Source organism: Petaurus breviceps, unplaced genomic scaffold (assembly GCF_028583685.1).
Source record: "Petaurus breviceps papuanus isolate PSGF00001 unplaced genomic scaffold, PetGlider_PUasm1.0 181, whole genome shotgun sequence".
Classification (NCBI taxonomy): domain Eukaryota; kingdom Metazoa; phylum Chordata; class Mammalia; order Diprotodontia; family Petauridae; genus Petaurus; species Petaurus breviceps.
This window is the reverse complement of record NW_027185784.1, coordinates 19,496,044-19,512,861: the sequence shown is the minus strand read 5'-3', so window position 1 is coordinate 19,512,861 and position 16,818 is coordinate 19,496,044. Positions and strand designations below refer to the sequence as shown.

The 16,818-nt window shown below is 37.6% G+C and overlaps 1 pseudogene; it reads left to right on the top strand.

The window, feature by feature from the left end:
* Window positions 1-15,736: 15,736 nt before the first annotated feature.
* LOC138160466 (large ribosomal subunit protein eL18 pseudogene) lies at window positions 15,737-16,444 on the top strand (annotated as a pseudogene).
* The last annotated feature ends 374 nt before the right edge of the window (window positions 16,445-16,818 follow it).

Genomic DNA, 16,818 nt, shown 5'->3' with positions numbered 1-16,818 from the left:
GGGTGTGCTAGAGCCAGCTCTAAACAAAGTCTTTCTCAATTTTCAGTGTGAGTATTTACACCTCAGAAGTCAGCAAACAGTAAAAATTAGGGCTTATTTTAATGTTTTAATTATTTAGACTTAAGAAAGTGATGAAGAAAGTGTTAATAATGAGGATTTAATTTAAAAGTGTGTCATGTTACTTTTTCTATTTTCAGACATCTAGTTATTAAATATTTACCAGGATACATCTACTTATGTTCAAAGCTTTCAAATGACACAAAGGGTTCTGACATTTGGGGGGGGATATCTCATCTCTCTAAATTTTTGCCCCTATCCATAAAATCTGGAGACTTCTCTAGATGATACCACTTCATTGTATTTTCATGAATTCCCCTTAAAAGCACACAGTTCACAAGCCCAAGAAAGGAAAAAACATTATTTATAGATAAAAAAAAAAACCACAGGTAAATGCACAGAACTGAGTTCTTGGAATATGCTCTCACCCACCATTGAATAACTTTTCCCTAGGTGCCTTAATCATTCATAGCCATGCTCTGAGTAATGGTCCCAAAAAGGTGTTACTTCTTGTAGTTTCAGTGCCTTGTTCTCCACATCCCTTTCTGCAAGTCTGAGGTTTCCATGGGTCCAAGTAAATGGTGTCAATAGCTCTTGTAGTTCTCACAGTTCACAGCAGATGGCACCCTTTTTCCAAAGGAAAATCTTGCTTTTCATAGATTTTTCTCTGTAATACCTAGGGGAATATTTCAGGGTTTCCTTTTTGTGGCAGGAATACGGGTTGTTCCTACATACAGTTCACAGTATCAGAACTCTGAATTTAGTAGCCTAAATTCTGAAGCTACCCCTTTAGTCATGATTCCAGCTGATGTCTAGATTCACACAAAACTTTTTCTAGTAGATAGGAAAACACCTTGCATGAATTGATCTTCATCATAAACATTGCATTTGGGGCAGAATGACTTCACAGTCTGGTTGCTGTCTTCTTTTTCAGAGATCACAAATGTTATATTCTTCACCAGAATCAGCACTTCCTATTATACTAAAAGCTTAACAAAACACCCTAGTTTCTACTCAGTTATCTTTTAAAACCTGTGAGTTTTGAAAACAATTGAGCAAGATTGTTCAAATTGAGCAAGCTACTGATGCCAAAAATGAAAGATGGACAAAAGAACAGAAGCCAAAACAGACTGCCACTATTTTACAACGAATTATAACAGATTTAAATCAATAGCCATGATGAATAAGAGCTAAAGAGCCAAGAAACCACCTCAGTCTATAAAAATCCCTTATGGAGAACAAGTGGAGAGATATTGTAATCAAACACCACTCCAACTTAAAGCATAAATTCATTTATATAATGTTACAGAGTAAGATATTATGAGTAGTGAGTCCTCATAAAATAGTGAGAAGTAGTGGAGAGGTAAAGCAGGTTTGCAGAAAATCTGGCAATAGATCTAAACTGAGCAATATCATCCCAAGAACATTTAAGGATACAATGAAAAGATGTCAAAAAAAAACATGTGGAAAAAATGGAAAAGATCTGATAAAACTTCTACCAAAACACTTTTCCTTATATAAAATGGCAGAGCTATCATCCAATATCTTAATGTCTGATATCAAAAATGAAATGGCAAAAAAAATGGGAATAGTAAATAGAATAAAACCCAGTATATGCAGAAGATGTCCATGCCAAAGGTCATACAGTTTTAGGGAGTTGGTAGATCAATTCTAAAACTATCTGAAAAGTGTGAGGACACCAGTTATTTGGGGGGGAATTGCATAGAATTAGTATTCCAAAAAATTCACCAAGAATATATCAATTCCCTTTTTTTCTGTAGCAACAAGAAACCTATCATATGAGAACCTACTGAAATCTACTCCAGATTCAGTACTTTTTGAGGGTCAGAATTACTAAAAAATATAGGAGGGCTACAAACCCCTGTGTTTTCTTCTAACAAGACCAATCACAATACACCTTAGTTGCAAGAAAAAGATATTTAATGAGTTACAAAAATAAGTAAAAACAAGGAACCCATATACACACAAAAAAAATACACTCTTATACAAGTTACCATACTCCTCTCCTGTGAGGGGACACATACAGAGAGAGGGGGGAATGAAGACATGAGGAAGTACACGCATAGAGAATATACATTGAGAGATACATGCATAGGTAACATGCCTGGTTAGTTCAACAATAATCAGTTCACAACTTGTTTAGGTGAAAGCTCTTTCCATCAGCATAATCTTGTTGCTAGTAGCTATAGAGACAACACTTAGTCCATGTCTATATGACTTGAGAAAAGTGATTCTGGCTCTTGTTCAAATGCTGTAACCATTGTTCTTTTGTTTTCTTTGCTGAGATATTTGCAACGTGCTTAGCACAGTGCCTAACACATTGTTGGTACTTAACAAATACTTGCTCCCTTTCTTTACCTGGTTTCAGTTCCTTCTCATGTTTCCTTGGTAATTCTAACCCAACAACATCATGATATTAGTATAACTTCCAAATCGATATCTCCAGCTCTGACCTCTCTTGTGAACTCCAGACTGGCATTTTCAACTGACAATTAGACATTTTTATTGAGATATCTTGCCTTCCTCCCTTCCTCCACCCAAGAACCTCAAGGTCAACATGATGAAATTTGAATTTATCTTCTACTCCAAACATGTACTTTCCTTTCCAAAGTGGATTATTCACTGTCCCCCAATGATAGCCCAAACTTTCCTAATTTTATCCATCCCATTGCTGACACGATTAGCTGCCCTTTCTTCCCCATCTCTACCTATTAATACCACATTTCTTTCAAGATCTAGCGTATCTATGAAGTCTTTCCTAATCCACCTGCTTCCAGAAATGACCTTCCCTTCTTCTTATCTCTTAGCACTTTTTAATTGCTCTTGGGCATCTTATTTTCCTGAGGAAAACTATCTCATTCTGAGGATACACTCCTCCATTCTAAGAATTTATTCTAAGAATAAAAATATATCTATGACAGTAGTACTCAGATCATGGTTATCAAAGACTGAATGACCCTGAAACCACCTAATTGTTAAAGGGTGTTAAACATTTAGAACAGCAATTTCCCCATAGTATTTGTCTCTTATTCCAGGAAACCACAACACTTAAAAGATCAGTATCATGTAAATGTAGATTAACATGTGTTTTGGGATAACCACCAAGAACATTTTTTTTTCCCCTCTCTGTTTAATGCTTGAAATTCTCCCTAAAATGGAAAAAACTTTTCATCATCTATTTTTAGAAATAAGACATAAATATAAATACAGGCATATTCTTCCTCACCCCGATTAATTTCTGCTGAGTCTGCAAAAATGCCACACCAGGAGAAACTTGGGAAGCTATAGGAAGCTATATTCCTACAAGTCCTGTAGGAATTATATGAAGCACTAAAGATACAAATTGAGAAAATGAAAATATGAATTCATTTGGGAATATGTGTATGTGTGTAGGTATATATATCATATATTTTCATGCTATATATTATATCATTTTTGTTATATATAATATGTAGCATGTAATATTTCCTATACTTAATATATAATATTCAATATAATAACATAATTTGATAATATATTCAATTATATGCAATATTTACTTACTATATATGCATATACATATGTTATAAATGCTTCCTAAGCAAGATAGCTAAACTGTGCCATGTCCATTTAAACCATCATATTCATCTAACCATGCAGCCAATCAAAGTTCTGCACTCTTCCCCCTAGGACTCCAGGCTCTAATAGTTAAGCTCTTGCTCTATCCTCCCTGGAACCAATACTCTTTACCACTTCCATGCCAACATTTCCAAATTCCTTCCCCTCCTTTCATCTTCCTCCATTACAGTGTAAGCTCTTTGAGGGGAGAGAATGTTTTTATTGCTTATTATTTGTTTCCCCATTGCACAGGACAATATCTGGTACCTGGCAAGTGCTTAATAAATATTTTATCTACACGCATATTTGTGTATACTCTCCTCTTCCCTGTTCATCATTACTGGTTTGATCAGGAAGTTGAACTAAGACTGAGAGAAATGGTCATCAGAATCCCTGACTTTCAACCTTTTTTTCATGGCCCAAGTCACAGCAAAGCCGATGCTCTGATATTGTTTCCAATCAGATGGACTAAACCTCCCTTTTCTAAGTCTGTTTGCTAGATGACTCAACATTAAAAGTACCTGAAGATTTGAATATGGAGGGATACCTTTTCTAATAAACTGGTCTCTAGCACACAGACAATATTGAAACCAGAAAGTAAGTTTTGAAAATAGGCACCTTGGCAAGTGTACTGCCAATCTGCCACATTCCAGGATGGGGCTGTTTAGTCACTTTACTGCAAAATGTGATAAGAGAAAGAAATAAGAGTTATTTTCACCACTGCTAACAAATGGCTTTTATAAGTGGCACAGTCTCCTTTTGAAGCAGGCTTCTAGTAATTAACCCTTCCATCTGGCAGCCTTTTTTTCCACACTACTAGTCAAGTGACATTTCACATTCCTAATAGCTGTGACTTCAGTAGGCCTCCTGCTAATGATGCTTTTTGTTTCCGCTCCCATTCGCTAAAATGTTTTCCTCTAATTTAGTGACCTGAGTAGCAATATTAGGAAAAGCAGAAAATAATCATTCAAAAACTCATTAAAATATCTCATTTCAAAATGAGAGTAGGACTCATGAGAAGAATGGGGGGGAAGCAAGGAAAAAAAAAGTTATTTCAGAACTGTTGCCATTTCTGTCAATGCAGCTTCACTGAATTGGTAAGAGATTTTGAAAACAATTGCAAATGGTAGGAGTTAATAAAAACCAATAATGAAAATTAACTTATTAACTAACTCTAACTATTCTTTACCAAGAAGGAATCATAAGAGCTAAGATAAAATAAGATAAGAATTATAAGATAGGGAGACTCTTGGAGGTCATTTAGTCCTACCCTCTCATTTTACAGATGAGAAAATTGAGGCCGAATGAGACAAAAATTAATCCGTGAAGTAGGATTTTAACTCAGATACTCTGACTCTAGAACCAGTACTCTTTTCACTGAACCATGTAAATTTCATCTGTGTACTTTAATAAGTCATTTAAGAACCATAGGACTTCTATTAAAATACATATTCTATTGTTGATTCTCATAACTACCACATTCCTGGAAACCCACAGTCAGAAAATAATTTAAACATTGGTATTTATCAAACAGTGCCTTCTAGTGGGAAGCACACTGGGCCAAAAGTCCAAAGGTCTGGATTTCACCATCTTGTTGCACATGCACAGTAAGTAACTTAATTCTTCTGGACCTCAGTTTCCCCAGTTACAAAATGGTCATCAGAATCCCTGGCCTTGGGGCAGCTAGGTGACACAGTGAATAGAGCACCAGCCCTGGAGTCAGGAGGACCTGAGTTCAAATCCGGCCTCACACACTTAACACAAAAAGTGGCCATGTAACCTTGGGCAAGTCACTTAACCCTAATTTCCCTCCAAAAAAAAAAAAAGATTCCCTGGTCTTCAAATTTGTAGAGTTGTTGGGAAGTAACTAATGTGAAAGTATTCTGAAAACAAAAACACTGTATTTAAGAAAAGAAGTCAGATCCAGAAGGATGGCATATCACCATCCTACAGAAAGAGACCTTGAAATCCACTCAAAGTACTACATAAAACCTTTCATGTCAATCCATCCTTAGCATCATCTCATCCATTCCACTTAACGGCACACATACTTGGAGCTCTAAAGTTGTAGAATTGCATAGTCTGAAAGGATTTTGGGGTCATCTAGTCCAATTTCCCACCTAATACCACAATCCCTTTGACAATATCCCTGACAAGTCCTTATCTAGTCTCTGCTTAAACATTTCCAGTGACAGGGAACTCACTGATTCCTGACACAGCCCATTCTATTGTTGGACAGCATTAAGTGTTTTAACAGTCCACTTCGTATTCATCCAGAATCAGCCTCCCTATAATTTCCAGTTATTGCTCCTAATTCTGTCCCCTAGAATTACACAGAATAAATCTAAACCTTTGTTTTCTATGACAACTCTTTAATAGTTGGAGATATTTCTTTTTCTCTTGGAATTTCTGTCTTAAGCTATGCATTTTTACAAGGAACAAGTATTTTAAACTATCAGTATGAAAGAATACATTTTTTCCTAAGTTAAAGGACATTTGGCAAGCAATGTGTTCATTATTTCATACTTTTAGATTAAGAACTTGCTAACTATAATCTAGTCATTTCAGAGAAGGAAGATTTATATCTTAATCCATCTGAAACATATTTAAATATTTTCTGTTCATTATATATATATGATATATATGTAGAATTATTGTGTGCAATGTACTATGCTAAGTGTTAAGGAAGAAAAGAAAGTGGAAAAAAAAGAAATAATCCTTACCCTTCAAGAGTTTATAATCTAGGAGGAAGGATGTAGAATGGACACAGGTAAGTGGGATATAAATGAGAGTATTTTAAGGGCATAAAAAGAGTACAAAGTGCCATAGAATCATATGAAGAATAGATCATTTCTAGCTAGGAAAATCAAGGATGGTTTTATGAATGTTATAACATGTTAGCTGAGTTTTGTGAATAATAGATCCTTGCCTTGGCTGACTGCTGAAGCTGGTACCTCCACAGGTTCCATTATAGGGAACTGGTAGCCTATCTCTTCTCCACCCCAATGAATGACAGAAAGATATACTAAGAACACATGCTTCCTCAAAAGGGAGCCAAATTTATGCCCTCCCCAACCAACCTTCATAGTCCCACTACCAGTTCACAACAGGCACAAGAGGCCTACTATTAGGTAGAGGCTGCCCCACCCCCCTTCCCCTCTCAGATCCTGGCACCTGCTGGAGATATGTCAAAAGCTCACACCACCATTTTCCCCTCCTAAGTAGTACCTGAACTTCCTCTCTTCCATGAACTGTACCTTCCTTTATATGTTTTCTGACTCAATTAGAATGTGGGCTCCCTGAGAGCAGGAAATATCTCAGTTTTCTATTTGCATACCCATCCTTATCATAGTGCTTGGCACCTAGAAAGCTACTAGTAAATACTTTTTAATACCATCCCATTCCAAGCAGAGATAATTGGTGCTTGGGAAAGCAGGGAATTCTGGGTAAAAGAAATGTCATGAGGGGTGGAGCCAAGATGGCAGAATGGAAGTAGTAACTTTTCTAAGCTCCTCCATGAATCCCATCATTAAACTTTAAAAAGTGAATCTGAACAGATTTTGGAGCATCAGAATCCACTGGGAGACAGAGAGTGGCAGAATCCAGCCCAGGAAAGTGCCCATGTGGGTCTGGGCAGGGGAAGTGCAGAGCACATGGGGGCTGCAGCAGTACAGACGATAGAGCAGACTACAGCAGAGAGAGAAGCCCCAGCCTGTGGACTCACCCACCCCAAGGGCAATTCTCAGCCATCTCACCAGCATTTCACCAATGGTCAGGAGGATCCATTGGAGCCGGCTCTGGGGGCCCCCAGCAGAGACAGCAACTTCTTCTGGGGCTATCAACCCCCAGCCTGGAAGTTTAGAAATTGCTTGCCTGACTTTCCAGAGCCTAGGATGACAAAGTGAACTCTGACTGCTCCGATCCTCCCCCCCACCTAGAAAACCCAGAGATAAGTGTCCCACCCAGAGTGAAATCCTGAGACAGTGGAAATATTGAGAAGGGGTGTAACTGAGGCAGCAAGGAGTCTGAAGAAAAGAAGGGGAGGGGGTCCCAACAAGCCCTACCTCACCTGACGAGCAAAAGCCTGCCAGAGGGGTAGCTCAGGGCATAGATCCAGAAATCTGGAGTGGCCAGACCACCCCTCCTCCACAGAGTACTATGTGAGCATCAGCATAACTTAAAAGAAAGACTGAGAGCCCTTGCCTTGGCCTCAATCTACACACCCAGAGGCTACAGCACACAGAGCCAAAAACCAGGCACCTAGCTCCTATCCTGAGAAATTAGGAAAAAGGAAGTTACAATGGGAAGGAAGGAAGCTGAGAAGGAGAAGGGGAAGACAAGTAAAGCGATTAGAGCTTATTATAGCAAGCAAGAACAACCAAATACAGAGGACAACATGGACTCTATACTCACACCTGAGACCACAGAAGGAAATATGAACTGGTTTCAATCCCAAAAAGCATTCTTGGAGGAGCTCAAGAAATATTTTAAAGGCCTTATTAGGGAGACAGAAGACAAATTTAAATCTACAGTGACCAAATTGGAAAAAAGTTTCACTAAAGAAAACAAATCCTTAAAAAGTAAAATTTGTGAAGTAATTGGAGAAAATACCTCCCTAAAAAAGGACCTTCAAAAACTAATCAAAGAGAATAATTCACTAATACACAGAGTCAGTCAAATTGAAGCTCAGGTCTCTATGATGCTCCAAGAGTCAATCAAAAAAACCATGAAGATTGAAAAATTGGAAAAAAGTGTAAAATACCTCACTGGAAAAACAACTGACCTAGAGAACAGATCCAAGAGAGATAACTTAAGAATTATTGGTCTACTGGAAAGCCATGATGAAAAAAGCAGCCTGGACAACATCTTCCAAGAGATTGTCAAAGAAAACTGTCCTGAAGTCCTGGAATCAGAAGATAAAATAGTTATCAAAAGAATTCACCGGACTCCCCCTGAAAGAGATCCCAAATTGAAAACTCCAATAAATATAGTAGCCAAATTCCAGAATTATAAGATTAAGAAGAAAATACTGCAAGCAGCCAAAAAGAAACCATTCAAATATCATGGAACTACAGTAAGGATCACACAGCACCTAGCAGCTTCTATAGTAAAAGATCGGAGGGATTGGAATTTGATATTTCATAGGGCGAAAGAGCTAGGACTGCAACCCAGGATTAACTACACAGCAAAACTGACCATAATCTATCAGGCAAGGAGATGGTCATTTAATGAAATAAGGGACTTCCAGACTTTCCTGATGAAAAAGCCAGAGCTCAATGGAAAATTTGATCTCCAATTACAAGACTCAAGAAAGACACAAAAAGGTAAACAAGGAAAACACACACTCACACATTCACACATGCACACACGCACACCCATGCACACATGCACATAACTTGGGATGCAATAAGAGCAAAATATTCACATCCCTATATGAGAAGCTGATAATTGTCAATATCGAAATTTATATGATTATCATGATCCTTAAAAGGGTTATACATAGATAGAGGATGTTGGTATAAATGAACTAACCTGATGATAAAAAGAAAAACCTTATAAAGGGGGTCAAAGGGACTGCAATGGGATAAAAGGAAAGGATGAGACAGAAAAAGGTAAATTATGCCATTCGAAGAGGCATAAAAACACACTATAGCAGAGGGGAAGGAAAGACGAAGAGGAACATCAGTTGAACATTATTCTTACTGGTTCTGGTTCAAAGACGGATCAACATAATCAGTTAAGTTTAAGATTCTAACATGAAAAGACGTGAAAAATCATTAAATAGATGGAAAGGAGGGAGGGAAAGGAGCACTGTATGAAATTTACTCTCATTGGTCTGGGGTCAAAGGGGGAATAACATACTCTGATAAGTATAAAAATCTATTGTGTCCTATAGGCAGTAGGAGGGTAAGGAAAGGATAAAAAGGGGGGGAGGATTAGAGGGGAGAGAAATAGTAGTAAGGGGAGAGGGTACATAAAGAAGGTGGGGGTTACCAGGAGGGAACAGTGAGGGAGGTGGTGGTCAAAAAGAAAACCCTCAAGGAGGGGAAAGGAGAAGGAAGAAACAAAACCATAAACAGGGGAGGGAATAGGATGGAGACGAAGGGACAGATAGTCATCATTACTGTGAATGTGAATGGGATGAACTCTCCCATAAAACAGAGGTGGATAGCAGAATGGATTAAAAACCATAATCCTACAATATGCTGTCTACAAGAAACACATTTGAAACACATTTGATACCTGCAGGGTAAAGGTAAAAGTCTGGATCAGAATATATTATGCCTCAGCTAAAGTAAAAAAAAAAGCAGGGGCAGCAATCCTTATCTCAGATAAAGTAAAAGCAAAAATAAATCTAATTAAAGGAGATAAGGAAGGAAACTATATCCTGCTAAAAGGCACCATCAAGAATGAAACAATATCATTACTTAACATATATGCACCAAGTGGTATAGAGTCCAAATTCCTAGAGGAGAAGGTAAGGGAATTAGAGGAAGAAATAGATAGCAAAACTATACTGGTGGGGAACCTTAATCTCCCCCTCTCTGGACTTGATAAATCTAACTTCAAAATAAAAAAGAAAGAAGTTAAGGAGGCAAATAGAATTTTAGAGAGGCTAGATCTCCAGATCTCTGGAGAAAACTGAATGGGGATAAAAAGGAATATACTTTCTTCTCAGCGGTTCATGGCATACACTCAAAAATCTACCATGTTCTAGGGCATAAAAACCTCACAATTCGGTGTAGTAAGGCAGAAATATTAAATGCATCCTTCTCAGATCATGATGCAATAAAAATTATATGCAATAAAGGGCCATGGAAAGACAGACTAAAAACTAATTGGAAATTAAACAATTTAATCCTAAGAATGAGTGGGTCAAACAAGAAATTATAGAAACAATCAGTAATTTCATTCAAGAGAATGATAATAATGAGACAACATACCAAAATTTGTGGGATGCATTAAAGGCAGTTCTTAGGGGAAGTTTTATATCCCTGAGTGTATACATGATTAAATTAGAGAAAAGGGAGGTCAATGAATTGGGCATGCAATTGAAAAACTTAGAAAAAGAACAAATTCAAAATCCCCAATTAAATACTAAATTAGAAATAGTGAAAACCAAAGAAGAGATTAATAAAATTGAAATTAAGAAAACTATTGAATTAATAAATAAAACTAAAAGCTGGTTTTATGAAAAAAAACAATAAAATTGATAGACCCTTAGTCAATATGATAAAAAAAGAAATAAGAAAAACAAATTAGGAATATAAAAAATGAAAGGGGTGAATCTACCTCCAATGAAAAGGAAATCAAAACAATAATTAGGAATTATTTTTCCCAATTGTATGCACATAAATTTGACAATCTTAGGGAAATGGATGAATATTTACAAAAATACAAGTTGCCCAGATTAACTGAAGAGGAAGTAAATTACTTAAATAACCCCATCTCAGAAAAAGAAATTGAACAAGCCATCAGTCAACTCCCTAGGAAAAAAATCTCCAGGGCCAGATCGATTTACTAGTGAATTCTATCAAACATTTAAAGAACAATTGATTCCAATAGTCTACAAACTATTTGGGAAAATTAGTGAAGAAGGAGTCCTGCCAAATTCTTTTTATGACACAAATATGGTACTGATACCTAAATCAGGAAGAGATAAAACAAAGAAAGAAAATTATAGACCAATCTCCCTCATGATATAGATGCAAAAATTTTAGATAAAATATTAACAAAAAAACTACAGCAACTTATCTCAAGAATAATACACTTTGATCAGGTAGGATTTATTCCAGGAATGCAAGGATGGTTTAATATTAGGAAAACCATCAGTATAATTGATCATATCAACAATAAAACTAGCAGAAACTACATGATTATCTCAATACATGCAGAAAAGGCTTTTGACAAAATACAACATCCATTCCTATTAAAAACACTAGAAAGTGGGGCAGCCAGGTGGCACAGTGAGTAAGAAGACCGGCCTCAGAGTTGGGATGATGTGGGATCAAATCTGGGCTCTGATACTTAGCACCACACACAGAAATAACTGGCCGTGTAACCTTGAGCAAGTTACTTAACCCCAATTGCTTAAAAAAAAACACTAGAAAGTATAGGAATAAATGTAGCCTTTCTTAAAATAATAGGTAGCATCTATTTAAAACCACCAGCAAATATTATATGTAATGGGGATAAGTTAGAAGCATTTCTAATAAGATCAGGGGTGAAACAAGGGTGTCAACTATCACCCCTCTTATTCAATCTGGTACTAGAAATGTTAGCAGTAGCAATTAGAGAAGAAAAAGAAATCAAAGGAATCAAATTAGGCAAAGAAGAGACCAAGCTATCACTCTTTGCAGATGATATGATGATATACTTAAAGAATCCTAGAGAATCAAGTAAAAAGCTACTTGAGACAATAAATAAATTTGGCAAAGTTGCAGGATATAAAATAAACCACGTAAATCCTCGGCATTCCTATATATTTCTAATGAAATTCAACAGCAAGAGATAGAAAGAGAAATCCCATTTAAAGTTACTGTAGACATTATAAAATATTTGGGAATCTACCTGCCAAAACAAACCCAGGACCTATATGATCACAACTACAAAACACTTTTCACACAAATAAAGTCAGAACTAACTAATTGGAAAGACATCAATTGCTCATGGCTGGGTCAAGCTAATATAATAAAAATGACAATTTTACCTAAATTAAATTATATATTTAGTGCCATACCAATCAACTTTCCAAAAAACTACTTTATAGAGCTAGGAAAAATAGTAACAAAATTCATTTGGAAGAACAAACAGTCCAGAATATCAAGGAAGTTAATGAAAAGAAATGCTAGGGAAGGTGGACTAGCTATACCAGATTTCAATCTGTATTATAAAGCAGCAGTCATCAAAACTACTTGGTACTGGCTGAGGAATAGAGTAGTGGACCAATGGAATAGATTAGGCACATGAGATTCAGCAGTCAATGACTATAGTAATCTATTGTTTGATAAACCAAAAGACCCAATTTGGGGGATAAGAATTCACTATTTGACAAAAACTGCTGGGAAAACTGGAATATAGTATGGCAGAAATTGGGCATCAACCATTATCTAACACCATATACCAAAATCAAGTCTAAATGGGTACATGATCTAGGTATAAAAGTTGATACTGTAAGCAATCTGGGAAAGCAAGGAATAGTTTACCTGTCAGATTTGTGGAGAGGGAAAGGCTTTATAACTAAACAAGAATTAGGGAGCATTATCAAATGCAAAATGGATAATTTTTATTACATTAAATTGAAAAGCTTCTGTACAAACAAAGCCACTGTAACCAAGATTAAAAGGGAAGTGGAAAGTTGGGAAAGAATTTTTACAACCTATGTCTCTGATAAAGGACTCATTTCTAAAATATACAGAGAATTGAGTCAAATCTATAAGAATACAAGTCATTCCCCAATTGATAAATGGTCAAAGGATATGAACAGGCAGTTTTCAGAAGAAGAAATTAAAGATATCTATAAGCACATGATGAAATGCTCTAAATCACTATTGATTAGAGAAATGCAAATCAAAACAACTCTGAGGTACCAAATCTCACCAGTCAGATTGGCTAAGATGACAAAACAGGAAAATGACAAATGCTGGAGAGGATGTGGACAAATTGGAACACTAATGCATTGCTGGTGGAGTTGTGAACTGATCCAGTCTTTCTGGAGAATAATCTGGAATTATGCCCAAAGGGCTATAAATAATTTCATACCCTTTGTCCCAGCCATACCACTTCTAGGGTTATATCCCAAAGAGATCATAGAAGTGGGAGAAAGACTCATATGTACAAAAATATTTATAGCAGCTCTTTTTGTGGTAGCAAAGAAATGGAAATTATGGGGGTGCCCATCAATTGGGGAATGGCTGCACAAGTTGAGGTATATGCATGTTATGGAATACTATTGTGCTATAAGAAACAAGGAGCAGATGAACTTCATATGTACCTGGAGAGGCTTATATAAACTGATGCTGAGTGAGAAGAGTAGAACCAGGAGAAATTTGTACACAATTACAGACACAATGTATGTGTGATGACCAACTCTGATAGACTGGACTCTTCTCAGCAATGCAGTGATATAAGTCAATCCCAAAAGACTCATGATGGAGAGAGATGTCTATATCCAGAGAAAGAACTAGAAAGAACTGAGTTTGAATCCAGATTGAAGCAAACTACCTGATCTTTTTCTTCTTGTTGTTTGGTTTTATTTCCTCTTTACCATTTTTCATTCCATCTGATACAATTTGTCTTTATAACCTGACTAATGTCTAATATGAGAGTATTTACAGATCCTATACTTGACTGTATGCCGCCATGGGGGAGGGAGGGGGGACAGAATAAGAAACTCAAGGAATTGTGGAATTGAATCTTGTAAACTAAAAGTAAACAAACAAATTAATAAAAAAAATTAAAAAAAGAAATGTCATGAGTAAAGTTGTAGGGTTAGGAAAGTATGGGATGTGTTCAAAGGACAGTAACTATCAGGGAATAGAATTTATGAGGGGAAGTAGTGAGATATAAGGCTACAGAAAAGGAATAGGGGCCTTAAATGACAAATCAAAGAGTTTGGAGTGTATTTGGTAAGTAATGGAGAATCATCAAAAGGTTTTGAGTACAAGATTAATGTGATCAGGCCTGTGTGATTTGGAGGGAAGATAAATGTGTCATAAATTTTTCTCAGAATAGAAAAGTTATACAATACTGCTAATCAAGCAATTTACATTTTATCTCAACTAGGCACATAGTCTGATCAAACACCCGAGCTTGATCTTATTTCTGGTAGCTGCCCCCTCCCATGCAGAAGCTTCCCTTGCCACTAGTCAACCTACTCCTGCTACTGCCACAATCCAACCAACCACTCCAATGAATGGTGCTGCCACCTAATTCGGACCTTTCAAGTTGACATAGTCATATACTGAAGGAAGAAAACACAAAAGAAGCAGGACCTGCCAAGGTCCCAGGCACAAACTCACCTACTTGTGGCCCCCAGCACTATCTGCCACATGGGAAGGGTCACCACAGTGCCAAAGTAGAGGAAATCCATTCCATCAATGGAGTTATCTGTTGCCACCTGGATAATCACAGCCAAGAGGGCCCAAGTCAGAAGCTCTTTCTTCTTTTAACATATGCAATTCTTCCTACCACATCTGTTGCTGAGGGTAGATTTGGGGGAAGAGGGGACTAAGGGACGACTCAAGGTTTTCTATCTCATAGCAAAAGGCCAACTCCTTTCATTAATAAGTCATTATATGGCCAAAGGGAGCCCCGAACCTCCCACATGATCAACCAGAAGTTAGCAGAAAATATCTGTGCATGCTATTTATAACTCATGTTAAACTCCCATAAAGAAATTGTTAGTAAACATCTGAAAAAGGAATAAATGATGAAGAAGAGCCAGAATGACAACATTGAGATCAGGTCATGCCTTCCTCTTTGTGTCAGCCTTACTGGGTTGCTAGATTAAAAGAATGTGGATTAGGGAGAGTGGTTCTAGATTCCAGTAAAATATTTTTCAAATTCCCTCATATTCTTCTTGTGGAGCAAATGGAGAGATTTGAGCAAGGCAGTAGTATGGTTCAGCCACATTACAGATTTCAAGAAATCTCTGAATAAAGTTTTCATCACTTTATACATACTTGTATGCAAACTAAACCTATGAAAACACAAAAACAAATTGGTTTAGCTTATATATCACACAGTGGAGATACTTGAAAAAATGAGCAGTTTTTATGTCCAAAGAGCTATAAAACTGCACATACCTTTTGATCCAGCAAAACCACTACTAGGTCTGTATCACGAAGAGATGAAAAAATTTTAAAAAGGTAAAGGACCTATATGTACAAAAATATTTATAGCAGCTCTTTCTCTGACAACCAAGAATTGAAAATTGAGGGGAGGCCCATCAATTGGGGAATGGCTAAATAAGTTGTTGTGTATGATGGTGACATAATTCTATTATGTTATAAGAAATAATGAGGGGAGCCCACCCATCCCGCCGCCACGTCAGGCACGCCGCTCTCGCTGGTGGCTTTCCCAGCGTGCCCCGAGGCCCGTCGGTCTTTCCTGTTTGGGCCGGTGTTCTGTAGGGCGACAGCATGGGAATCGACATCCGCCACAACAAGGACCGGAAAGTCCGGCGCAAGGAGCCCAAGAGCCAGGACATCTACCTGCGGCTGCTGGTGAAGCTCTACCGGTTCCTGGCCCACAGAACCAACTCGACTTTCAACAAGGTGGTCCTGAAAAGGCTGTTCATGAGCCGGACCAACCGGCCCCCCCCTGTCCCTGTTGCGCATGATCAGGAAAATGAAGCTTCCCGGCCGGGAAAACAAGACTGCTGTGGTCGTTGGGACGGTGACAGATGACGTGAGGATCCAGGATGTCCCCAAGCTGAAGGTGTGTGCCCTTCGTGTCACTAGCAACGCACGGAATCGCATCCTCAAGGCTGGTGGGAAGATCCTCACCTTTGACCAGCTGGCCATGAGCTCACCCAAGGGCCGGGGCACTGTCCTGCTGTCTGGTCCCCGGAAGGGCAGAGAGGTGTACAGGCATTTTGGGAAGGCCCCAGGCACTCCCCACAGCCATACCAAACCATACGTCCGATCCAAGGGCCGAAAGTTCCAGCGTGCCAGGGGCTGCCGTGCCAGCCGAGGCTACAAAAACTAACTCCCTTCCTCCTTGTTATATTAAAGAGTTTTGGACGACAAAAAAAAAAAAAAAATAATGAGGGGAATGTTTTCAGGAAAACATTTCAAGGTATATATAAACTGATGCAAAGTGAAATGAGCAGAACCAGGAGAACATTATACACAGTAACAGCAAAATTATATGATAACTGTGACTGACTTGGCAATTCTCAGCAATATAATGATCCAAGACAATTTCAAAGGACTTATAATGAAAAATGCTATCCATGTCAAGAGAAAGAACTGATGAAGTCTAAATGCATATTGAAGTGTAAAATTTTTTTACTTTCTTTATTGTTCTTGGTTTGGGGATTGTTGAGTATGGGGTTTGGGGTTTTTTTTTTTTTTTGGTCTGTATCTTCTTTTTATGACTGACATGTATAATCTATATCAAATTGATTGCCTTCTTAAG